Source organism: Pinus tabuliformis, chromosome 4_2, assembly GCF_031772625.1.
Source record: "Pinus tabuliformis cultivar Carrire ecotype Pingquan chromosome 4_2, CPIR1, whole genome shotgun sequence".
Classification (NCBI taxonomy): domain Eukaryota; kingdom Viridiplantae; phylum Streptophyta; class Pinopsida; order Pinales; family Pinaceae; genus Pinus; species Pinus tabuliformis.
This window is the reverse complement of record NC_142304.1, coordinates 371,222,690-371,249,033: the sequence shown is the minus strand read 5'-3', so window position 1 is coordinate 371,249,033 and position 26,344 is coordinate 371,222,690.

Below are 26,344 nucleotides of genomic sequence, written 5' to 3'. Positions count from 1 at the left end.
CAGTGAATTCGACTAGTGATGAGTAAGAGGTTCTCAATCTCCAAGTGGAAGCAAGAGCGTCCAAGTGGAAGCAAGAACTGACAGAGGGAGAGGACACTAGTCAGATCTCAAGCTGACTCATCCTCTCTCCAAACATCTATATATGTATCTCTCCTCCATGAGATCTAGAGGCTGGAATTTTGTTATTGCAAAGAATTGTTGTTGGTTTGAGATTGGAATCATTGGGTGCTTAATGCTTTAAGGGAAGGTGAAGATAGGAATTTCATTTGCTGGGAAGGAGATGCTGGATTGGAACCCTCTGGGTTGTATCTCTTCCTGAACCTTGTTATTCATCAATAAATCTATCTTGGTTTCTCCTATATACTAATGTGTCTTTGATGTATGATTGCATTAGTATGTTTAGTTTATTTCTAATCCTGAACTAGTTATGAATATGAATCTATGTCTTGTGCAGTGTTCTCTTCTTGTGATATTGCAGAAACCTGTTGAAGCTGGGAGAGAGAGAAGGAAAGTAGTTGGGAACTCTCAAAGAGAAGAGAAACCGGGTCGAGGGACAAATGGAAGACACCGGTTAGTCCATCCATCTCTCTTCATTCTTAATTCATAAAGGAAGAATACTAGAATAGTTGTCTCTGTTTGTTGCTAAGGCACTGTCACACCTTAGGTGGATATGATCGTCCTGCATAGGCATTTTTCCCCACAACAAATTGGCGACTCCACTGGGGAGATCTGTTTAGTCATTTTATTTGTGTCTCTATCATTGTATTTTTCATAGACTCAACAACAACAATCGAACTGCATCTGCTATTCTCAGATGCAAAGTAGACAGCTGCTGCTTTGATCCAATCACTGGATTTTTCTATGATCTGAACAATGGACTCACAAATGATTTGATGATCCTTTGTGATAGATCTTAGCCCTTCCTCAAAGCATCCCTTTGATTGTACCTTGCTTGTTGCTTTGATTTGGCCTGAAACTGTGGATTAAATAGCAAACTGTGACCCAGAACCCAGTGAGAAACTCTTGTTTCTCCTTCAGCGCAGACCCTGTGAAGAGGTTCTGCATTTCAACGCAGGTCCCGTGAAGGCTACCTGCGCTGAATGTCAAAACCTCTGTGTTGAGGGTGCGCTGATCCAGTTAGGCCTTGTGCAGCTGGGGTTCTCTGCTCTGTTTTGCCTTGTTTTAATCTCTGATTTTTGCAGCCTGTAACCAGCATAGGTACCTGTCTGATAACTCCTTTTCTCTGCTTAAATTCCGCCTCCTTTTGTACAAAAAGACTGTGAGTGTTTTTATGTGTTTGTGGCGTCATTTGCAGATTTCCTTTGCAAGAGTGAAATAATCATCCTGTAGCCCTTGATTCAGATCTGTTGATTGTGATCTTAGGAGAGAGTTCATTGGTTGTTTACAGTTGATTATACATTTACTTTTGCTTTTGGTTTGAATCTGTCTCTTTTAAGTGTCGAAACAAGTATTCATTTCGGAAATCGTTAAGTGTTGTAATCTCTTCTACCCTTTCCGATTTCGAAAAAGTAAACTTGTTTGTATTTGTCATTTAAAAGCAAATTCAAAGTTGTACAAAAAGCTTTCTTTTTAGGCATCAATATTAAGAAAGCGGAAAACAAACACCTGCATTGTGCATTTGCATCTTGATAGTTTGCATGCTTGATTTAGGAAAAGTGCATTAGAGTGTGCTGATTGCTCTTTGAGAAAAGATGGTGTCTTTCTTTTCCCTTTGTAGCTAGGATTTTCATAGTTGAAAAGATATAAAGCTTGCTTATCATCTTTAGACTGCATTTAGGAATTGTATCATACATCTCGTGGTGAACCTCAAAAGGCAAACTTCTAAAAAGATCAACCTAAAATAAATTGAATGAACTTAACAACGCTTTGTAACTTAACGCACAACATAGAGGTCTAGGCTAGAGACGTGTTCCGGCGTCGTAAAGCCTGGTGACTGTCGATCTCGTTGATGGTGGGTGATTCCTCCTGAGGGACGATAGCGCCAGCACGGATTGTGCTCCCACGTACCGTCGAGTATATATTGGGAGACCCCTATAGGCATAAAACCTTTATCCTTAGGAAGCCGTGTCGGCTGCCCTACTGATCGCAATGCACTGAACACAGCATTCAGGAAGATCGACCGCCCGTACCTTAAAAATTATTCTGCGGTTTTGCGAAAAGTTTGGCACACCCTCTACCTAGAACTCTAGAGCAGTTTCTTTTGGCCTTTTTCAGACTCTATAACAAAAAAAGTCCATCCAAGCATTTGTCACTTCGGGCTCGTTAAAACATCAAAGGAGACTAGAGTCATCTTTATCTTTTTCTCGACTCTTTAAAATTGAAAAAGCAAGTTGTGTCTAACGCGTCGTTAAAATTTATTTTAAACGGAACAATCGCCCCTATTCCTGCGTTGATCTTTAGGTTGAGAAAATGGAGCACACTAACCAAGGAATTCCCCTTGGTGGAAATCCTAGTCCCTTCTCCTCTTGGGGAGATGTTTGTGCGCCCCATATGGCCACATTGTCGCTTCCAGGACTGACAATTGGCTTGCCAGTCTAGCTCTTCTCAACCAGTGTCGTTCAGAACACCACTATTCCTGGATAGTCGAATCAATAGTTAGACCAGACCAGAGTTACCCACCAGCCTTCTACTTCATCTAATTCTCCCTCTCCTCCTTCCTCTTCACTTGACGGAACTGGTAAAACAAAAAACCAAGTTCATAAGGAGAAGAAGGAAAAGAAGAAGAAAGAGAAGAAGAAGAAGGAGCCAAAAGTGACTGGGGGCAAACATGTGGCATCTGACAAAAATCCACACACAACACTGACTAGGCCTAAATCGCCATGTGTCATATGCAAGGGAGACCACTTCCACAGAGATTGTCCCTGCATCCCTCGGATACTAAGGGACTGGTCTCCCTGTTTGCACAATTCGGTGGCGTCAACCTCTGATAGCCATGTTGACAGCACACCGTCAACTAGTGAAAGTGAAGCCATAGAATAGAGAGGGAAAGCTAGATTTCCCTACAAACTGTGTGAAGGCGACCATGCCATCCACCGTTGTCCCTTCTTAGATGAGGCTAAAAGAGTTTTGGAAGATCGCCCGGTTTTACCAGTGCAACTTCCTCCTAGATATCAAAAACTCTTGCCAAGTCCTTCACCAGTTGAGAACCCAGCTGGCCCGCTCAGGTGGTCAGTCGAAGCACTTATCATTGAGGATGAACCATCTGAATCTGTACCTGATGAAAGTCAAAAAGTTGAGGTGGCAGTTGACCCGGTTTTGCCTTCAGAGGCTCTATCTTCGAATGATACCATCACAAAGGAGAATAAAGACGACACCGTCCAAATTCTCTTCATCAACACAGACTCCGATGAACAAGGGGGAAATTTCCCCATTCCTTTATCGCAGGAAGGAACTTCGTCAGAGTCATACCTGGCCGTCTATTCGGTCCCACCACCAAGCAACCTAGTTGTCTCGTTCGACTGGAACCAACTAGGCAGACCCCATTTGCCAGCAAGCATACCATTCAGAATTATCGTTCAAATATACAGAATGGTAATGGCTGGCACCATCATTGATGAGGGGGCATCTGTGAGTATCCTTTCCTCTATTGCTTGGAAAGCGCTTGGTTCGCCAATGCTTTTGCCTGAAATGAGAAATCTGACAGGCTTCGATAAAGGAACCAGTCGACCTTTAGGGATCCTCCCCAATGTGCCCATAACATTGAAAGGGAAGACCGTTCAAATGAACGTGATGGTCGTTCAAGGACCGTTGGATTATAACCTACTCCTTGGATGAGACTATATATATTGCATGGGAGCCATCGTCTCCTCACTCTTTAGAGTAATGTGTTTTCCGCACGAAGGAAGAGTGGTAAAGCTCGTGGACCAGCTTTCATTTCCCGGATCACGCATCGCAAATAGTCGTATACCATCCCTAAATGGTATCTTCACGCAAGAAATATCTTAACCCACGGTCCGTCCTCCTGATGAGCGCGAGTAATCCGGGAGGATATGACTAGAACCCAAGGGGCATGCGTCCTGGTCTGCTTCGGCAGGAAAACTTTGAGTATAGGGTAGGTTTCCGCGGGAGAATATGACTAGTTCGTACCCCATCCGTGGTTGGAAGAGGGGTTGTTCTGGAATAAGATTCTCTTGTCAAAGCTAGGTGTTTGGCACTGAGGTCATTCACCTTTGTCTATCTCGGTAGACACCACCGAAGAAGTGTTTTGTTGAAAGAATAACAAAACAATCTTTGGGTAGCCTGAAAGAGGTAGGCCTCTCCCGGTAAAACAAATGTTTTATTGGACTAAGAAGGGGTAACGTTGAAATCGTACTTTATGACTGGGGGCATGCAAACCTTTTGGGGTGCAAGCAAGGGGCGGCTATTAATTTTTTAAATTTTTAGGTCCTTCCCTTTAAACCTGTAGGTCTAACCCTTTAAACTCGTAGGATTGGTCGTTTCTGAGCTTGCATAACGAAAGGATCCAGAGCAAAGCTTTGTAAGATGAAGCTCCATAAAAAATAGAATCTTAATGAGACATTCTTATCATATGACTGGGTTAATCGAGCAGTTTTAGCACACAGTTCATGCTCGTTAAAAAATAAACGCAAGATCCGAGCAGTTTTAGCGCATAGTTCATGCTCGTTAAAAAATAAACATAAGATCGAGCAAGTGTTTCAATCCGCGTTTAAGCTCGTTAAAAAATGAACTACCCGGTAAATAACCACAGTGAATGTAATATCATCAGCCATTAAAGCCTTGGTCATGTTCGCACCGTCACCTCCACTTTTCCATTGGCCGATCATTCACCTCCATTTGATTGTTTACCCATTTTGAGGAACAGCTGCGAAGAGTGATTTCACTTAGCCATCCTTGTGACACTGCCGTGATTGGAAAATTCCAAGCCTTACCTGGAATCAGCTGCTAACCCGTTTCATCACTCGTTCCTCAAAAGACGAGTCTTCTTTAAGCTCTTTTCATTTGACTCGTAAAATATGAAAAGATTGCCGAGTTTTGGCCTTCCAGCTCGTTAAAGCGACCGGAAGTGCTATCCCTCCTCTAGATTTTAATCTTTTTGGACCTGAGGGATTATTGCACAAAAAGATCGAGCGCTTGTTTTGTTCGGCTCGTTAAAACTATCGAAAACTCATCCCTTCTGTATTGTTTTATACTTTTTCGGACTTAAGGGATTAGATGACGAAAAAGGACTTTCAGAGTTGACTTTACGTACCTTTTTAGACTCTCTACAAATGAAAAGGACTGAGTTATCTTTGTTGCTAGACTCGTTAAATGCATTAAATAGCGACAAACTTGTCTTTAGACGAGAACGAGTTTCACTATCGCTAGGCTCGTTAAAACATAGCGATGGGCTTGCCCGAAGGGCAAGTTATAGAACAAGCATATGTTATCCTCCTCAAGCTTGACAAAAATAAAGAGGTACTGGTCAGCAATGACTGGGGAAAATTGGGAGAAACTCAAGAAAACTTTGATGGTAGCAAGTCGCTCTTGAACATGACACTTTTCCTCCGTACCACAATCGGGTTGGGTTGTTTCATTCACCGGTCACATCACCATGGTCTCGCCATACCATCCATATTTGGGGTAATGCTACCGATCCATCGCATAAGTGTCGCCATATGTTCAAGAGAAGTCGTTCAGAGAAGTCAGCCGTGTCCCATCCACTGCCGTACATTATCCTTCATCCTTTCATGACCGCCACCCTGAATCATATGTCATCAGATCGTTTTCACCTCCATCAAAATCATTTGCTCCATTCCGTGTCACTGATGTGGGATTCATTAAGGCCCTCCTTTGACAGATCGCTTCTTGTCGACATCAACTCATTATCCAAGAAGTTGATCTAGGAACAACCCCTTCAGTACTTTGAAGCTTGCATGCCTCAATGGCAAGTTTCTCACTTCCGGCGACAGGTATACATCAATGACCTTCGACCGAAAGATTTTGCGTGGTGTTCGACGCCAAGTCCTTTATTCACACCACGTGAATTGTACTGCAGTACCTTGAGGGTCATTATCATTATCGGTGATTCCTCTCGCGCTTGTTAACGGTTTACCTCATTGACCGGTAATCAAGCAATGTCTCTCCATGTTCGACTTCAGAACATTTCTCACATGGATCGACTTGTACTTAGAGTGAAGATCGAACGAGTTTGAAGACCCCGGATCTAGTTTCATCCATCCGGGTTGCGATATATATTCAGGAAAGATAAATACATTGACATGTACATCATTGCAGCAGATAATCATCCTACCCAAAGGATGATAATTTCATCAAAATTATCGGTCTACCATCAGACGATTGTCTGTTCTATGTACCGAAGAATGAATTTATAAAGTTGAGCATGGGAATTCCCGCCTCAGATAGATCATGAAGGCAATATGAAAAATAATGTATTGTATTGTATTGTATTATAGGTCTCCTCCCAGCAATGAATGAACTTCGGATCCTCCTGATAAAGCATTTCACCCGATAAACGGCCTCATACTCTAGGGAGCAACTGTTATAGACATTTTTGTGCCTTACAGCATTGAGCATGAAATGTCCATAATCCAAGGGATCCAAAGTCCCTAAACATGTTGTTCCTACCCCTAGAGGAACAAGGCTAACAAACCATAGCAATTCATAGAATTTCTCCACCAGAAACTACTCAAAAACAAGTCAATTCAGGATCAATTCAGAGGCTCCACTAGCTGTCTGCGCTGAAATGCAAAGTCTGCAATGGCTACCTACACTGCAACGCAGGTAGAAGCACCACCAGGGTGCGCTCAGCGAGAATTGACAAATGGCAAGTTCATTCAACAAGGTGTCAAGACCCTGGAAGCTTCCAGAATCTTCCTCAATGACACTTGCTTCAGTGAATTCGACTAGTGATGAGTAAGAGGTTCTCAATCTCCAAGTGGAAGTAAGAACCTCCAAGTGGAAGCAAGAACTGACAGAGGGAGAGGACACTAGTTAGATCTCAAGCTGACTCATCTCTCTCCAAACATCTATATATGGATCTCTCCTCCATGAGATCTAGAGGCTGGAATTTTGTTATTGCAAAGAATTGCTGTTGGTTTGAGATTGGAATCATTGGGTGCTTAATGCTTTGAAGGAAGGTGAAGATAGGAATTTCATTTTCTGGGAAGGAGATGCTGGATTGGAGCCCTCTGGGTTGTATCTCTTCCTGAACCTTGTTATTCATCAATAAAGCTATCTTGGTTTCTCCTATATACTGATGTATCTTTGATGTATGATTGCATTAGTATGTTTAGTTTATTTCTAATCCTGAACTAGTTATGAATATGAATCTATGTCTTTTGTACTGTTCTCTTCTTGTGATCTTGCAGAAACCTGTTGAAGCTGGGATAGCGAGCAGGCAAGTAGCTGGGAACTCTCAAAGAGAAGAGAAACTGGATCGAGGGACAAACGGAAGACACCAGTTAGTCCATCCATCTCTCTTCATTCTTAATTCATAAAGGAAGAATACTAGAATAGCTATATTTGTTTGTTGCTAAGGCACTGTCACACCTTAGGTGGATAGGATCGTCCTCCATAGGCATTTTTCCCCACAACACTACCTAATGGACCGATCTATTGATGCTCTATTCTGGAGAATGTTGAAATCAAGAGGCAGATTCAGGAGATGTTGCAAAAAGGGCACATCAGACCAAGTTCATTGCTATGTGGGAGGCAAATTGTGTTGGTACAGAAGAAGGATGGGACCTATAGACTTTGTATTGAATATCAGGCACTGGACAAGATCACTGTCTTGAATAGGTATCCAATCTCATAGATTGATGACCTTCTAGACCAGCTCAATGGAGCCTATGCCATTTCCAAACTTATCATAAAGAAGCAAGGCCTATATACTACTCTACCTACTCCTACTTGACCTTGGGAATTTATTTCCATGGATTAGATATCGGGCCTTCCTTCTACTAAGCATGGCAACTACTGGGTTTTCGTGGTCGTCGACAGATTCTCTAAGATGGCTATTCTAGCAGATTGAAAGAAGAGTATCATAGAAGAAGCCATTGCTAATCTCTTCTTTGAACAAGTGTGGATACACTTTGGGATCCCACGGTCCATTATCTCGTATCAGGACAATAGGTGCCTAAGCACATTTTTGTTGAGTCTTTAGTCCATGTTGGGTACCAAGCTCACTTAGTCCATGGCTTTCAACGCCCAATCCAATGGCAAAATAGAGGTCATCAAGAGCATGATTATACATATTCTACGCATGTACAACTCGAAACATCAATGCACATGGGATGAAAGCCTCCCTTATGTCCAGCACAGCTACAACAAAGCTCTCCATAGCTTAACTGACCATGGCCCCTTTTAGGTGCGATTGGGATTCCAACCACTATGTCCCATTGATGTGGCGATACAATTTGCAGCTACTCAGGTAGATTCAGCTCCTATCCAATTCGAAGCTAACAGGGATAAAAACTTCATTGAGCACATTCAACACATCTACCACCAAGTCCATGACATATTGGATATAGCGAATGCTAAGTACAAGCAATGACACGATCAGCATCAGGTGCCACACAAGTTCCAAGTGGGAGATAATGTTTGGCTACATCTGTAGAAGTAATGCCTTGCTAGGCTCCACCGTAAGCTTTGCCCACTCCGATATGGGCCATACACTTACCAAGGTTGTAGGGGACAATCCCTAGGAGCTTAGCATTCCACCATTCCTTCGCCTGCACCTAGTATTCAATCCAGACCACCTTTGGCCATACTTTCCACCATTGATGGGCACATCCAACATTGTAGAAAAACTCACACTAGAAAAGTTAAACCCAAACTACATGGAACAAACCACAACTGAACAGATCATGGACACACAGATATAGAACACTTACCAATAGAGGATCCACCTATATCAATTTGTGAAAGCAGGTTGTTGGGTGTGGAGCCTGATTATCTTCTTTATTAAAAGGTATCGTCACATTCACCCCCAGTTCATAACAAGGTGACAAAACCGCCCATTCGATTGAAGTCAAGGGGGTCCATTGGGTCGATAACGATTTTATGAGACCCTCGTGGCAGGAGTTCCGGGGAAGCATCCATACAGCTAAAAATAGATGTAAAATTACCTTGTAAAATATTGTAATCTCGTAGTCAATATGAGTCATTCATTAGGGAGATGATCTGATCATAGAAGTTAGGTTTAATTTAGATTTTTTTCCCTAGAAGAAAACCCCTCACTATATATGAATAAATTGTACTGCAGCTATGTATATGTGTATACTAAGCGACGAAGAGAGAGGAGATTTTCTTAGAGTGAAGAGGAAATTACAAAGGATTTGTTGTTGGTTATATCTCTTCATTTTGTTGGATAATATAAAGGAAGGACTGGTTATTTCTCCATGGACATAGCCCGGATTGGGTAAACCACGTATATCTGTGTCTCTCTTGTTTTGTGTGTTTTCTATGTTTGTGTTTCTAGAATATTTTATCTATTCCATTGCTCTGTAATATATAATTTGTTAATAATTGGTATCAGAGACGAAGGTATATTTGGCCAATCAAGTCATAGGAGAGAAGGGTTCCTATTTTGAGTGGGAGCAATGGAAGAAGATGGTAGGTTTAGGGTCGAGAAATTTAACGGAAAAAATACCAACTGTAGAAGATTCAGATGAAAGATTATTTGTATTAGAAATATCTGTACCTACCATTGAGCAGGAAAACAAAGAAGATGATGAGTATGACAGACACAGAATGGGAGATTCTCGACCGAAAGGAACTTGGAACAATATGGCTATGCCTAGCAGCATCAGGTGCCTTTTATATTTCAAAGGAAATGACAACTGAGGGTTTAGTGTTGGCATTGGAAAAACTATATGATAAACCCTCATCCTTAAATAAGGTATTACTTATGAAGCATTTATTTATTATGAAGATGTTAGAAGGTGGATCTGTTGTTGATCATTTAAATGAATTTAATACGGTTACCAGTCAATTAAGTTATGTAGGGGATTTTTTGATGATGAAATTAGTGCTCTGTTATTTCTATGCTCATTTCCAAAAAGTTGTAATGGTTTAGTTATGGCCATTAGTAACTATGTCTCTAGATCTAGTACTTTAAATTTTGATGATGTTGTCAGTGCAATCCTTAGCGAGGAAATGCAATGGAAAAGCTCCGATGAGACATTAGGTAATTCTTTGAATTAAAATACTAGAGGAAGAAATATGGAAGGAGGAAAGAGCTCAAGGTATAACAGTAAGTCAAGGAAAGGAATATCCAAGTCGAGATCCAGGATAGTGTGTTGGAAATGTGGGAAGAAAGGAAACCTGAAGAAATTTTGTAAGTCTCGGAACAGAAAAGAAGGAGACACACAACAAGAAAATAATCATGAAACAAATGTGATAGGTGATCTGTTGCAAGATTCTTTGATTATTTCATTAGAAAATATTATTGATGTCTGGGTGGTAGATTCAGGGGCCTCATTCGATGCCACACCTAATAGGAAACATTTTCATGATTATGTTCAAGTATATTTTGGACAAGTTCGTTTGGGTGATGATAAACCCTGTAAAATCATTGGAATGGGTAGATTTTTCATATAACATTAGAATCTAAACCAATGGATATTGAAGGAGGTAAGGGATGTTACAGATTTGAAGAAAAATATAATTTCAAGAGGGAAGCTGGGAGGTCAAGGTTGCGTAGCTACTTTTACAAATAAAACCTGGAAGGTCACTAAAGGAGCCTTGGTAAAATAAAAAGCAGAAAAGGTTGGTACATTGTATTTATGCAATGGTATTTCTAATTATGTTAATTATTTAACCCCCACAAGAGCAAACAAAACATTTTGTTATCATAGGCTTGCACACATGATTGAGACGGCAATGCAAATTATTCACTCAAGAAATTTGTTTCCAGGTTTGAAGCATGTTGTTTTAGAATTCTGTGAGAATTGTGTTTATGGAAAATAGAAGCGAGTCAGATTCCTCAGAGTTGGGAAAGAAAAGAAGAGAGAAAAATTATAGCTTGTGCATATAGACATATGGGGACCTTCTTAGGTATCAGCACTTGATGGCTCTCATTATTATGTTACTTTTATTGATGATACAACCTGAAAAAGCTGGATTTATTATATTCGAAATAAATCTGATATATTTGATACTTTCAAGAAATGGAAAGCTTTAGTTGAGAATGAGATAGGAAAGAAGTTGAAGTGTCTAATATCAAAAAATGGAAGTAAATATTATAGCAAAGGGTTTGATAAGTATTGTTCAGAGCATGGAATTCACAAAGAGAAGACAGTTCCAAGAACACCACAAGAAAATGATGTGTCAGTAAGGATGAGTGGTACAATCATGGAGCATGCAAGGTGCAGGAGAATGCATACAGGATTGCCTTTAAAATTTTGAGAATATGTTGTAGATACTATTGTTTATCTAATAAACAGAGGGCCTTCAATTTCCTTGGATGGTGGTCTTACAGAGGAAGCATTGACAGGTAAAAAGGTAAACTACTGATTTTTAAATAATTTTGGTTGTGAAGCCTTTGTCCACATTAATAAGGAAAATAGAACAAATCTTGAGGAAAAATCAAAGAAATGTACCTTTATTGGATATGGCCTTAATGCTTTTGGTTATCAATTTTATGGTTATGAAAAACACAAAATCATTAGGAGTAGATATGTCATATTCAATGAAAGTATCTTGTATAAGGATCAAATGTAGGAAAAGAAATAGGAAAAATAAAATAGAGAATACACAGTGCTTGATGAAATCATATAAAAAGTAAATGTGTCTGAAAATCATAATGATCAATAGTCATAACAAAAACAAACACAATTGCATCAACAAGCACCTCAAACACCTAAAAGTGGTGTTAGAATATCTACCACGATAAGTATACCCATTGAACGATACTCTCCTTCATTATATTATGTATTGTTGACTAATTCTGGTGAACGAGAATGTACATAACCAAACTTGGGACTTAGTTAGGTTGTCTTCATGAAAAAAATATTCCAAAATAAATGGGTTTACGGGTTAAAGAAAGAAGATTGAGGTAGAAAAAGGTAAAGCTACACTTGTGGTGAAGGGGTTTGCACATAAGAAAGGTATAGCCCTTGATGAAATATTTTCTCTTGTTAAAATGACTTCAATTAGAGTTATTTTAAGTCTAATACCAACAGAAGATTTGCATCTGCAGCAGTTAGATGTAAGTACAACATTTCTCCATGGAGATTTGAAGGATTAGATCTTTGTAAAATCCACAAGGATATGAGGTCAAAGGGGAGGAGAAACTAGTGTGTAGGTTGAAGAAGAACTTTTATCGCTTAAAATAGGCTCTGAGGCAATGATATCTAAAATTTGATAGGTTTATGTTTGAACAAGGTTATACTAGATGTCACTCTTACCATTGTGTTTATATCAAAAGGAAAAATGATGGAAACTATATTATATTGTTATTGTATGTAGATGACATTCTTGTTGCAGGGTCTAACATGTAGGAAATAAATTCACTGAAAGGAAAATTGGAAATTTCATTTTTAATAAGGATTTGGATGTTACAAAACAAATACTTGGTATGAGAATAACTAGAGATAGGAAAAATCACAAATTAACATTGTCTCAAAGTGAGTATATACAATAGGTATTAGAAAGATTAAATCTGTAGAATGCAAAACCAGTTGGTACACCTTTGGCTAGCCATTTCAATCTAAGTAAGGCGATGTGTCCCAAGACTCGGGAAGAGATGGATTATATGTCTAAAGTTCCATATGCATTAGTAGCTCGAAGCTTAATGTATGCAATGGTCTAGAGATGGCTTATATTGCACATGCAGTGGGAGTTGTAAGTAGGTACATGAAAAATCCAGGAAAACAACATTGGATGGCAATGAAGTGGATTCTTAGGGATTTGAGAGGTACCAAAAATCAAACATTATACTTTGGTGGTTCAAACATTTCTATACATGGATATGCTGATGTAGATATGGCAGGTGATATATATAATAAGAGGAGCTCCACGGGGTATGTGTTTACTGTAGGTGGAAAAAGTATCAGTTGAATTTAAAAAATTAAAATTGTTGTTGCAATTTCAATGACAGAAGAAAACTATGTTGTTCATATAGAGGCTAGTAAAGAAATTATTTGGTTGCAAATATTTATGGATGAATTAGGTAAGAACCGGGAGATATGCATGTTATATAGTGATTGTCATTCATCTTGAATATAACTCAACATTTGATTCTAAGACTAAACATATACAACTCAAGTACCATTTCATACTGTCAGTGCTGGAAGATCGACAGTTGAAGTTGGAAAAGATACATACTAGCCAGAATCCTATAGATATGTTAACAAAAGTTGTAACCAGGGAGAAAATGATATTTTTCTCAGCCTAAATTGGTCTCCAAGTATGATGACGAAGGCGAGAAATAACCAGGTCCAAAGTGGAATCATTGTCCAATAAATGAAGCAGTGGTGGAGTTGTTATAATCAGTATCCAAGTGGGAGATTATTGCGTGTGGAGCCTGGTTATCTTCTTTGTTTAGAGGTATCACAACGTTGCACCCTAGTTCATGATGGAAACCCGCGTTGCCTATTTTATTACCGTCTAGGGTGTCCAGGCGATGGAAATGACGATTTTATGAGATCCCCCTCCTGGCAGGGGTTTAAGGGAAATGCCCCTGAAGCTAAAAATAGATGTAAATTTTCCTTGTAAAATATTTTAATTTCGTAGTCAATCTGAGCCATTCATTAGGTGAATGATCTGATGGTAGAAGTTATGTTTAGTTTAGGGTATTTTCCCTAGATGGAAATCCCTCGCTATATATGAGGGAATTGTATTGCAACTATTTATATGTGTATTCTAAGCGAGGAAGAAATAGGAGATTGTGTCAGAGTGAAGAGGATATTACAACGAATGTGTTGTAGGTTGAATCAATTCATTTTTCTAGATAATGGAAGGACTAGTTGTTTCTCTGTGGATATAGCCCAAATTTGGTGAACCACGTATATTTGTGTCTCTCTTTTTTTATGAATTTTCTATGTTTTTGTTCTGCAATATTTTATGTGTTCCATTTCTTTGTATATATAATTTTCCAACCATGGCCAACTCCTTCACCAAGGCAAGTGGTTCAATAGGAATAAGGTTCAATAGAAGTTTCTCGTTCTCATGGGGATGCTCAACACCATGGGGACCATTGCTTCCTAAGGGGGGAGGACAGATCCAGGTGGATATTTGTGGCCACCATCCTATTCCACTTGGACCCCACCATTGTTTCTTTCAAGTTTTTAGTTTCCTTAATTGTAGCACAATTTACTATTTTTGGCAGTTTTTCATGTCATGAACTTCCAGAGCAGTTTGAGGCCCTAAACAATGTTTTATTGGAAATTGGGAGAACATGGGTCTTCAAAATCATGTTTGTATTCAAAATATATAGTCCCCAGATAGATATTTCTAACAAGGTATTGTGTGCATCAAATGAAGATCGTATGCAGAAGTTACTACCCTGGGAAGTTGATGTACCAATTTACCTCAACAGGGCACATAGTTTTGGCACTTCATGTCCTAGGGTTAGGCGTTTGGATGTTTTGGAGTTTCCTTTATTTATAAATAGTAAATAGGCCTTAGAGCCTTATTGTAACATAGATCAAAGGCATGTAGTTGCCACATTGCTTCTCAGAGATAAGTTTCCATCACCCAAGCTAGTTTATTTCCATTTCTGTATGTAAGCATATTTTAGTTCTTCGATATTAGTAAAATGAAATTTTAATTATGTTGAACCTATATGTTTGTGTGTGTGTGTGTTTATATATATATATATATATATATATATATATATATATATATATATATATATATATATATATTCATTCCTATATAACTATGGATCACCCCTACTAGATAAATCCCTGAGGAATACATATTGGGTATATCTTCTCCTTAAACTTAAAACTATACTTTTGAGTTGGACCTTCCAATTCCTCTGTTAGGTCCCTATACTGCTAGTGTAACCCCTTATTATTATTAGTGCAACGACCTTATTGCATTATTGTGCCCATATAGTCCCCATGTTGTTATTATTGTTCCCCATATAAGCCCACTATTGTTATTGTTGTGCCCCTACAATATTATTGTTATGTAGGCTCTGATTATATTGGGACCCCTTAGACTCCTATATATAAAAAAGGAGGTCTTGTCATTTGTATCATACAAGAATTGTTCATTTGTGTAATATACAGGAGGTTTCCCCCTCAAAGAGGTTTATTTTGAAGTTGTTGATCTATCTTTTCTTCTATTTTGTAAGCTAGTTGCATAACATTTGGTATTAGATTTTTGGATTCTAGGGTTTCGTTGCTTCAAACAGGTCATCGTGGAATGTTCACTATAATGTTTTTTCTAAGAAGTTTCAGATGCTGAATTAAAACCCTTTTGAGCCAAAATATTGATGAACCTTGGGTCAAGATTTCAGATCTTGTCTCGCTATATGTTCGGAGATACGATCCAAGGAAGTTAGGGTTTTTGCAGGCTCCCGAATTATATCTCAAACAGATGAACTGGGGAAACTCATCATAACTTTCTATCTGAGCATCATATTGAAATTTCGTAAAAAGTTATAGTAATATGATAGATTGTAGTTTTCTTTCTATCATTTCTAGGTCTGAAGGTCAAAACAGTGGCACGTTGCACTTCGTACAACTTCCCTCTACTGAACTAGTCTATAATCATGCCATCGTGCGATATTTGGAATAACTCTTTCTTGGAGAATCCAATATTGAACAGAATTATGTGCTTGGAAAGAGGACTCAGAGGGCTACCACAAAACTAAATTTTAGACCTTAGAGATTTGAAACTATAGAGAAACAACAAATTCCATAGTGAGCTCGAACGAAGCAAAAGGGTGTAGTCTTTCTCAAATTTTGCGTCAGTTTGATTTCAAAAATTACTTTGAAGTAATTCAAAGGGCATAGTGAAGCATAATTATCATTAAATGATTCCCCTAAGAAATAAAATGGAAACACCTAGTAAAAAATCTGAAATTTCTACCATGGCTCATGAAGAAGAGGAAGAAATGCAACATGATATATCAAACTTACAAGACCAAGTGCAACAAATTTCACTCTCACAGAAAGTAATAGAAGCTAAGATGGATGGTTTAAGGCAAGGTGTGGAAGCTAGGATGAATGGTGTGGAATCTAATATTGATGGCATGGACTCTAATATGGACGGTTTAGAAGTAAACATTGAAGATTTGGAGAAAAACTTGGAAGGTTTGAAAGGAGGTTTGACAAAATTGGTTCAAGAAATTCTTCCTAATGAATACAAGATAGTAGAGGAAATTCATGATGAGAACAAAAACAACGTTGATCATGATTCCATAGAATATAATTTTGGATTGAAGACCCACCATGTTCTAAATATCTATATGAGGATGTTTGATGACAAGGATGCCATAAAATGGATAGTACAGATGGAGCAATATTTAAATCTCCATAATGTGTAAAACACACAAAAAGTACACATTGCAATTTTATATTTAGAACCCAATAAATTTATATGGTATCGATGGATTTGCTCTCGTAACAAATTTTCACTTGGTTAATTTTTATGGAGGAAATTATAGCACATTATGAGGATACAAAAAACAACCCCTTCTTTATCCAGTCAATAAATCTGAAACAAAATGGTTCAATGGTGGAGCTCATTGAGGAATTGTAAAAATTGAATATAAGGGTAAAAGATATTCTAGAGGAGCATAGAATTGATGTGTTCATAGGGAATTTAAAGGATAACATCCAACATGAAGTTTGCCTTTGGGAACCTAATTCATTAGAGAAGGCATTCAAGTTGGCAAGAATAATTGAAAGAAAAATTAGGGGAACAAGGAATCCTACCACTCACAACTCTAAATATGGAATTTTTGTTCCCCTAGCCTTCCACAATGTATAAGGTTGACACCACAACAATTGGAAGAAAAAATAGCAATAGGGCTTTGTTACAGTTGTGATAGAAAATACACTACAGGTCATAAGTGTGCTGAGAAGAAATTGTTTTACATCAGTTGTGAAGAGGAGGAAGAAAATGAACTAGAGGCATCAAAAGAAGCAGATATACACGAGGAACCAACCCTACAGAAAGAAGAAATGAATCCAACCATATCTTGTAATACATTGGCAGGAATTACCACTCCTTGAACTCTCAAGTTAGAAGGACATATCAAGAATAGAAAGGTAATAGTGTTATTGATTTGGGTAGTACCCATAATTTTATTCATTGTAAGATAGCCAAGGAATTAAATTTCTTCCTATATCCAGCACTAGAGTGACAAGTGATGGTTGCAAATGGAGGATCCATAAATTGCTCTGGAAAGTGCCATAATATTAAGATATCCATGGGAGAATATGTAATTAATAGTTCAATGCTTTCCATTCCAATGGGTGGTGCTGATGTTGTAAGAGGAGTCCAATGGATACAATCTTTGGGTGCGATTTATTTTAATTTTCAAGACCTTTTCTTGGAGTTATTTTGGTAAGGAAAGGAAGTTGAATTAAGGGGTATCCCATGGAAACTGGGAAATATAATCAACTCTAAGAGCATGACAAATATTCTAAGGAAACAACAGTGGGTCATAATTGCACAATTATGTTCACTAGAGGTCCCACATTGAAATCATCTATTTCTCGACATCTCCAAAATGTTTTGGATAATCATTCCAAGCTATCTGAGACTCCCAAAGGCCTCCCACCTATTTGTGATCATGATCATGTTATTCATTTTATTCCAGGAAGTGTTCCCTCAAACATCAAGCCTTACAGATATCCATATGCCCAAAAAGTTTGAAATTAGTCATATGGTTGCTATGCTAGAGGTTGGTATAATTCAACATAATCAATGTTCTTTCTCTGCTCTAGTGGTATTGGTACACAAGAAACATGGATCATGGAACATGTGTCCAGATTATAGGGAGCTCCACCACATTAATATTAAAGATAAATTTATGATTCCTGTCATTGATGAATTATTTTATGAATGACATGGAGAAATTTACTTTACCAAGTTGGATCTTTGTTTAGGATATCATCAAATAAGAATTAAGACTGAATACATTCCATAAACAACATTTAGAACTCAAAGGGTCATTATGAATTTTTGGACATGCCTTTTGGCCTTACCAATGCACCTTCTACATTTCAAGGTTTGATGAATTCCAATTTCAAACCCTTCCTTAGAAAATTTGTGTTAGTATTTTTTGATGATATACTAATCTACAAGTCTTGAAAGGATCTTGTTCAACCTGTTTGGAGGGTGCTCAAGCTATTGGATGAGAAATAATTATATGCAAAAATCTCTAAATGTTTTTTTTATCTCATGAAGGTGCTAAGGTAGACCCTAGAAAAATTAAATCCATTAAGGAATGGAAAATTCCCACATCCATAAATCATTTGTGAGGATTTATCAAGTTGACAGGGTATTATTGCAACTTTTTCAAGAATTATGGCAGAATAAAAACACCTCTAACAACATTACTAAATAAAGATGCATTTTCTTGGACACCTGAAGCAACAAAGGCCTTTGAACATCTTAAAGAGGCAATGTGCCAAGCATCGGTCTTAGCTACACTAGACATCAAAAAGCTATTTATGAGAAGGAAATGTTGGCATTGCTACATGCACCTAAGAAATGGTGACCTTACCTAATGGGAAGACACTTCTAGGTAAAAATGGATCATGATAGTCTTAAATATTTTTTAGAACAAATATTATCTTCAGAAGAACAACAAAAATGGGTCACAAATATCTTGGGTTATGACTTCGAAATCATTTACAAAAAAGGGAAAAAAAAAATTGTTGTAGATGCACACTCAAGAAAGGATGACGATGTGGAAGCATTGTTTTGTGTCATTTCTATTACCCAACCAGATTGGATAAATGAGGCAAGGGATGAATCGAAGAATGATGAAGAAGTGTGGACACTCATTCAAACATTGTAGAAAGATCCCAGTACATCTGATACATTTAGATGGGAAAATGATTCGTTATGGTACAAAGATCACTTATACCTCTATAAGAATTTCCATGTCAAACAAAAGATTCTTCTAGAATTGAACACCTCTCCCTTAGGAGGGCACTCAGGATTTTTAAAAGCTTACCACAGGGTTAAGAAATATTTTTTTTTTGGGATGGCCTTAAATCTAATATTCAAAAGTTTGTGGCAGAATGTTTGGTTTTCCAACAAAATAAAGTTGAGACAATTAAGACCCCAGGTCTATTAAAACCTTTATCCATTCCAAGTCAATGTTGGGAGGAGGTTTCAATGGATTTTATCACAATTTTACCCAAGTCTGAAGGAAAGAGTATCATCATGGTGGTATTTGATAGACATACCAAATATGCACACTTTTGTGTATTATCTCATTCATTTAAAGCCATTAAAATTGATACTGCATTTATGGAAACAATCAAAAAGGTACATGGGAACAAAAAGATTATTATAAGTGATAGAGATCCCATTTTCACTGGAAATTTTTGGACATAAGTATTTTCTTTTCCAGGTACTTAGTTAGCTCATAACTCCTCTTATGATCCACAATCTGATGGGAAAAAATGAGATCGTGAACAAATGTTTGGAAGGTTATCTTCATTGTTTGGTATCTGATAAACAGACATAATGGGTCAAGTGGTTGCCTCTGGCTAAATGGTGGTATAACAGTTCCTTCCATACTACAACAAAAATGACCCCATTTATGGCACTTTATGGATATCATGCACCCTCCATCACGTAATATTTAAATGAAAATTGTAAGGTTCAAGTAGTGGAAGATCACATTGAGCATCATCAACAAGTTCTCAAACTCTTAAAGGATAACCTCACTTTAGTGCATAATAGAATGAAACAACATGCAGATCAATATCGCAGCGAAAGAAGTTTTGATGTAGGTGACTGGGTTTTTCTATGAATAAAACCATATAAACAAATGTCCCTCAGGAAAGATAAGAAGGATAATAAATTATAACCAAAGTATTATGGTCCATACTATACAACACCGGGAGTTTGTGAGTTGTTTGCATAACACCCTCTCTATTATAGCTGCCCATTTCTCAAATGGTTGCAACATCATCTGTGGATTGAAAGGAATGTCATCCCTCCACGATGGCTTGCTTTTTTTTTGACACACCTTACACGCCTTGCAATATGATTTTGAGTCTTGATGAAGGGTTGGACACCACAACCCTGCGCATAGAATCTTCTGCGCGGTCACCCTCCCCACATAATTTCCTCATGCAGTGTCCCAATGAGCATCCACAAGGATGCTTCTTCTTCCAAACTCAGGTACATATTGTCGCAATATCTCATCATACCCCATTTTGTATACATGGCCAGCAACGACAGAGAAATCTATTGTGCACGCCACTAATTCCTTCTTCTACTAGACAATGTATCCTTCCAAGGTAGTTCCTATCATTAGGAAGTGTATTCTATCCTCAAAATGACCATCCATGACACGCACTACAAATAGCTACACGTCAAGCAATCCCTTCTCCAAACTAGTGGGTTCTTCTCTTGTTTCGATGAGTGAAAGATGGTCTGGTCCTGTGTTCAGTCGTCCACGCTTCACAATAACTTCAAAGTCATACTCCTAGAACAATAAGAGCCACGTGCAAATTCTCCCCCCAACACAAACATTGACTAGATACTTCAGTGCAGAGTGATTTGTATACATCTTAAAATGGTCTCCCAACAAGTAGTGTTTAAAATTCTGGAGCACATATACCATAGCTAACCCCTCGTGCTCGATAGTGGAATAATTCTTCTCTGCCTTGGATAACATTCTACTTGCAAATGTGATAGAATAGTCCAATTCTTCTCAATTAGCTTGTGTCAGTACTGCGATATACATGACACATCGACATGTACATGAAACTCATTCTTCCAATCTAGGAAGACTAAGATCAGCACAGTGACCATATTTTCTTTCAATACATCCAAGCTCTTTTTACAATCCTCATTCCAGCAGAATGTGACATCCTTCTTCAAAAAAATTTCTATCAGTTCGATGATCTGGGCATAGCCTTTGATAAACCTTTTGTAATATCTCGTGTGTTCCAAGGGAGTGTGCAACTATTTCACACTCTTTGGCACTTTCAAGTTTAGTATCACCTTTATCTTTGCGGGATCTACCATCAGTCCCTGTCTGCAAACCACATGACCAACATGATACCAGAAGGAACACAAAACAAAAACTTCTTTAGATTGAGCACGATCTGGTATGTTTGACAGGTATCTAGCATTAGGCGCAAGCTTTCTACATGGTGTTTCACCAGCCCAAACATTGTCCAATCATCTAAGTATACTTCCAGGAACTTATGAATAAACTCCTTAGCTATAAAAATGACTACACATGAGAAAATTGTAGGCACATTCTTCAACCTAAACGGCATTACAGTGTACTAAAAACAACCCCACTCAATCAAGAAGGTTCTCTTACTCCTATCCTTCGGTGTGATTTTGATCTAAGTGTAGCCTGAAAACCCATCATTGAAGGAATATGTTTCCTGGCCACAGACATTATCCAACACTTCATCAGTGAATGGAGTCGGGAAAGGATCGTGTACGCAAGCATCACTCAACTTTTTGAGATCCATGCATATCTTTATTTTAACCTTTTGCTTCTTCTCATGTACCACCATTGGGCTTACCCAGTCAGATTCTTCCACATGCTCAATAATGTCTTCTATGAGCATCTTGTCTAGCTCTAAGTAGCACTTTTCCTTATACTTCGGATTAAGATGGTAAGGTCTTTGATTAACTGGCTTTTCGTTGGGATTCAACGTGATCTTCATAATACCTAGGTCCCCAATTATCCCTTTTAGATCCATAAACTTGGTTGGAAATAAATCTTGGTATTCATGGAGAAATTTAGAGACCTTATCCACTGTCACGTCATCCCAGTAATATGCAATCTTCGTGAATTTGGACTCTACCTGCATGCCAATGTTTACCTGCTTTGTTTTCAACAACGCGGTTATATCAAGATTCTCAACCTATGGCCCTTCAACCCTGTGGTGACCCTCTGTTTTCGGGATGTTAATATTTTGTGGGCCCTCATCCTCTTCTTCAGTGGTTACATTATAGCATTCTAGCCTGTGACTCAGCTAAGTAGCCCACTCAGGCTGAATTAGGTCTAAACGATCCCGCGTAATCTAAAGATTGTTGCTTTCACCTCTTGTAGCACCTCATCAATACTGTCAAACCCATCTTCAAAACTGAATGCAATTATGAATCTTCACATAAAATATCCCATTCACCTATCCCATGGCAGAGCTCTGTTTCTACATACCAGTTAATTAGGACGATATCCAGTGCGTGACAGAACAAGTGCACCTATTTAGTTTTGGGCTTTTCTCCATAAGCCTGAGCCCATTAAGCTAAGTGCGTGCATAGATCATCCTGCCCATCATCCATATCTATCATTCGTACCTTTAGCTTCCCAAACCAATCTCTCATCATTCTCCTACATTTGCGCCAATCATTAAAGCTTCCCTTATGTGTACCCTGCAACCTTACGGGTGTAGCGCGGAGTGCCTAGTCCAACCCTAGAAGCACTACTTTTCTGTTACTTCCCTCTCAAATGTGTCCAGAATACTATCTACATCATTTAGGTCATCATAAGTAGGAATATTTCTTACCTTTGATGACACACAACGCAGCGACCGGGTCATCATGTTTTAGTTCAGTGTAGTCACTTCATGTAACCAATTATGCCAGCATTGTAACTCTTCATTGGAGACCGAGGTGCGAGAACTTTCACAATCCCATGTAATTCGTCCATCCATGGTGGAATTCTCCCGATCTTGGTCCCATGCTATTAACTTATGGATATAGTCCAGATCATCATCGCTCTCATAATCATGGACTGGTTCAGTATTGCGCGATCATTCAACAGGATCTAGGGGTACAATTACACGTAGAAATTTCTTCTCAAATATCATCTTTCGCTTCTTTAAGTTTCACCTTTTTCATATCAGTAGCCCAATCAATTCCAAGGAGCATAGGATAGGGGTTGCTGTCATCCATAATCTCTATTACTTCAAAGTCAGCCAGCGCGCTCGCACTTTCAATATCTACAGTCACCCCCTGCAACCACCCCATGGGGATGATCTTCTGCTGATTCACCATCCTTAACTGAATCAGAGACCATTGTAGTGTGAGTCTCCCCATCCATTCCCAAGTCTGTTTTAGTAGGACGTTTGCATCTGACCCCAGGTCCAAGACAACCTGATCCATCTCATACTCTCCTATCTACGTGGTCAGTCTCATCTCCCGTCATGTTCTTGTTTTGTGCTTTCCAATCTTTCATACTACGCATGGCTGAACCGAAGTGTTTCTAGTGCATCTATTTATGAGCTCCTACAGCCCCTTCACAACCTTGATATCGTGTAGTAGCTTCATGTAGGTCTCCAAGGAGGTTGTGAGCATAAAGGGATCCATATCCTAATCAGGCTTATCCTTGCTCCCTAAGGTGGAGGCCTCAGTGAAGCTCTTCTTCGCTTCCATGAAGGTTTCACGTGTGTGCTCCAAATCAAAGTCAACCTCCTTCTCTGGAGCTTTGCGAACCCATGTACTATCTTCTTGCTATTTCTGCTTGTCATCTCCAGTTGTGATTCCACTTTGGAGCACCATATTCAAATTTAGATCCTCTTCGTGTGGCTCAGACCTCATCATCTGTAGGTTTTGAGTTGGTGGAGGTGGTAGCGCCCCTTTGTCACGTATCCTAGATATTAGCTAGTATAGTCTTCCATTTCATGATCAAACAGAGTGCAATACTTGCACGACAGACGCGTATAGTTAGTGAAATTGTGGGCATAGTGTCCTGGTTCTCCGCAATTGTAGCATATAAATTGTCCCCGACCTCTACCAGGTCCTCCTCCACCTCAGCCTCATCTGCACCCCTAAAATCCTATCTGTGACATCCCCGTGATGTGGTCAGGGTGCCGCGTTTCTTCGTGAACCCTATAGGCAGGAGTTATATCCATCATCAATTTGTAACTTCTTCAATTATTCTCATCATGCCTTACCAACCTATAGAAGTTGCAGAACAACTGTTGCAGTGTCTATACAAACTTTTGCAACAAGTGACAATTATCGGTAGCATGCTTTCCTGCTACCTGATAAATGGCGCACCACAATGCAGGTCCCGCGCTCAGTCCTGCTTGAGATTTCGGTCTCAAAGGCATTAATCCTCCTCCCGCAGTATAGTTTGCAAAGACCAGACAATGGCCTTTTTCATGCCCGTGACTCTCGCATTTCAGACACCATACCTCTTTGCGCACCTCTAGTCAAACTATTCTATCTTGATTCAAACTTTGCATCTCGAGGCAAAGATTTTTCAACTACGCATGGATTTGTTGAACCCCTAGATTTGGATCTTGCATCAGGGTTTCATGCAGTACCATTTCAATCTCCAAGGCCTTCGCCTAAGTTGTTATCTTTTGCTGTGACAACGCAACCCTGAAGTGTGGTGGAAGCGAAGCCCCAAACCACTTGCAATGCTACCTATTCGTCAAGTTTATATTAGCTTCGCAGATTTTACACTTCAATCTTTGATCTAATTCCTAAGGTGTCTCACCTGGTTGCATCATGATTTCCTTGAACCCCACAATGGTTGTGCTTGAGATTTAGGCCTTCTGAATTCCTTGTTCAGTGCGCTTTGGATGTCTGCCATTCTAACATCCAGGTTATCATTAGAGTACTTCATGAACCAAGTTAGTGCGCGATCCTGCAGAGCACTAACCAAGGTCGCCTTCTTCATGTTATCATCTATAAGTCCCTGAGCTTCCCATTCAGATTTTACATTGAACCAGAATTGGTATGGGTCCTCATTCCCCGAGCCTTTGAACAGAGGCAGCTTCACTCAATTTTACATACTGAGCTACGGTGGAGGTGGAGGTGGTATGGGTGAAGTCGTAGGTGATGGTGGTGAAATTGGAGGTGGTGTGGGTGGAGGTGGTATCCACGGGAATCCTTGTCTTATTAAGTGAATGGCACTTCACGGAGAAACCTGCGTTATTCTCTCTTCATCACCTCGCAGAGGTGAAATCAACAAACTTTATTCAAGACCCTTTGTTCCTTCGTTCTTCTAATTTTTTCCACTTTGTGTAGCCCCAAACATCAAGGAAACTACATAACCAACCCTCGTATACAAGTTAAGAAAGGGGTGGAAGAAAAGAAGAAGGGATGTCAATCAACTAAATAGAATTTTAACTCAAGAAATTGCTTTCCTCATTGATTCAAGATATATCCAAGGCATTCAAGAAAATCACTACTCCCCACATGCAAGAATTGATAGACAAAGATCACAAAATAAAATATAAATCTCTTAATTTCCCATGAAACAAAGGATGTTGAAAAGCCAAATGTCTTTATTTTTCCAAGAAATGAAATCTGACTCCTATCCCATGGTTAGAATAGTAGCTAATGTTTGGAAAGGGTCAAAGGTATTAGAAATTAAAGGGACTTGAGGAATAGAAGGACTCTCAATCATGTGCAACCCTCATCATATTTTTGTCTAAATCATAACCTTCTCCAAATACATGATAACTATTAAGCACAAAGTTATAGATAAATCCTAGATGCATGTATCCATTCCCACGAATTTATTCACTCTTTAAAAATGTATAAATGCTCTAGGATGCTAATGAAGTTAAATATTTGTAAGGTTTATGATTATTTGATATCGACTTTTCTTTTTAAAATTATTCAAGCCTTTCCATAAGGAGTGGACATCATGGATTCTTTGATTTGTTCTCCCTTCTATTACATCTTGGTTAATGGATATCCATCTAAGCCCTTCAATCCTTCTCAAGGAATTCATAAAAGGGTACCTTGTGTCTCCCTTGATGTATGTCTTTATTTCTAAAGGATTGGGTCATTTTATCAAATGACAAGTTTCTACTATCTCCATTCAAGGCCTCTCTCTTGCTTCTAACATGGACCCTTTGTCCCACCTTTGATTTTGGGATGTAACCCTCCTATTGAGGACCCCATCTATGGAAAAGCTAAAGCCTTCAAAGAAATGCTAAGTACCTTTATGTTAGCATGCGGAGTAATTTTCAATAAATCTAAAGCCCATATCTTATTTTTTAATGTTCATGTAGTCGTTCAAAGGAATGTTAATTGTATCCTAGGTTTTTAACGAGCTTCCCTTCCTTTTAGATATTGGGGATACCCCCTTGATCTAGGTGGTTATTGGTGGCCACCTTCCTATTCCACTTGGACTTCGACCATTGTTTCTTTCAAATTTTCAGTTTTCTTAATTGTAGCACAATTTACTATTTTTGGTGGTTTTTTGGGTCCTGAACTTGTG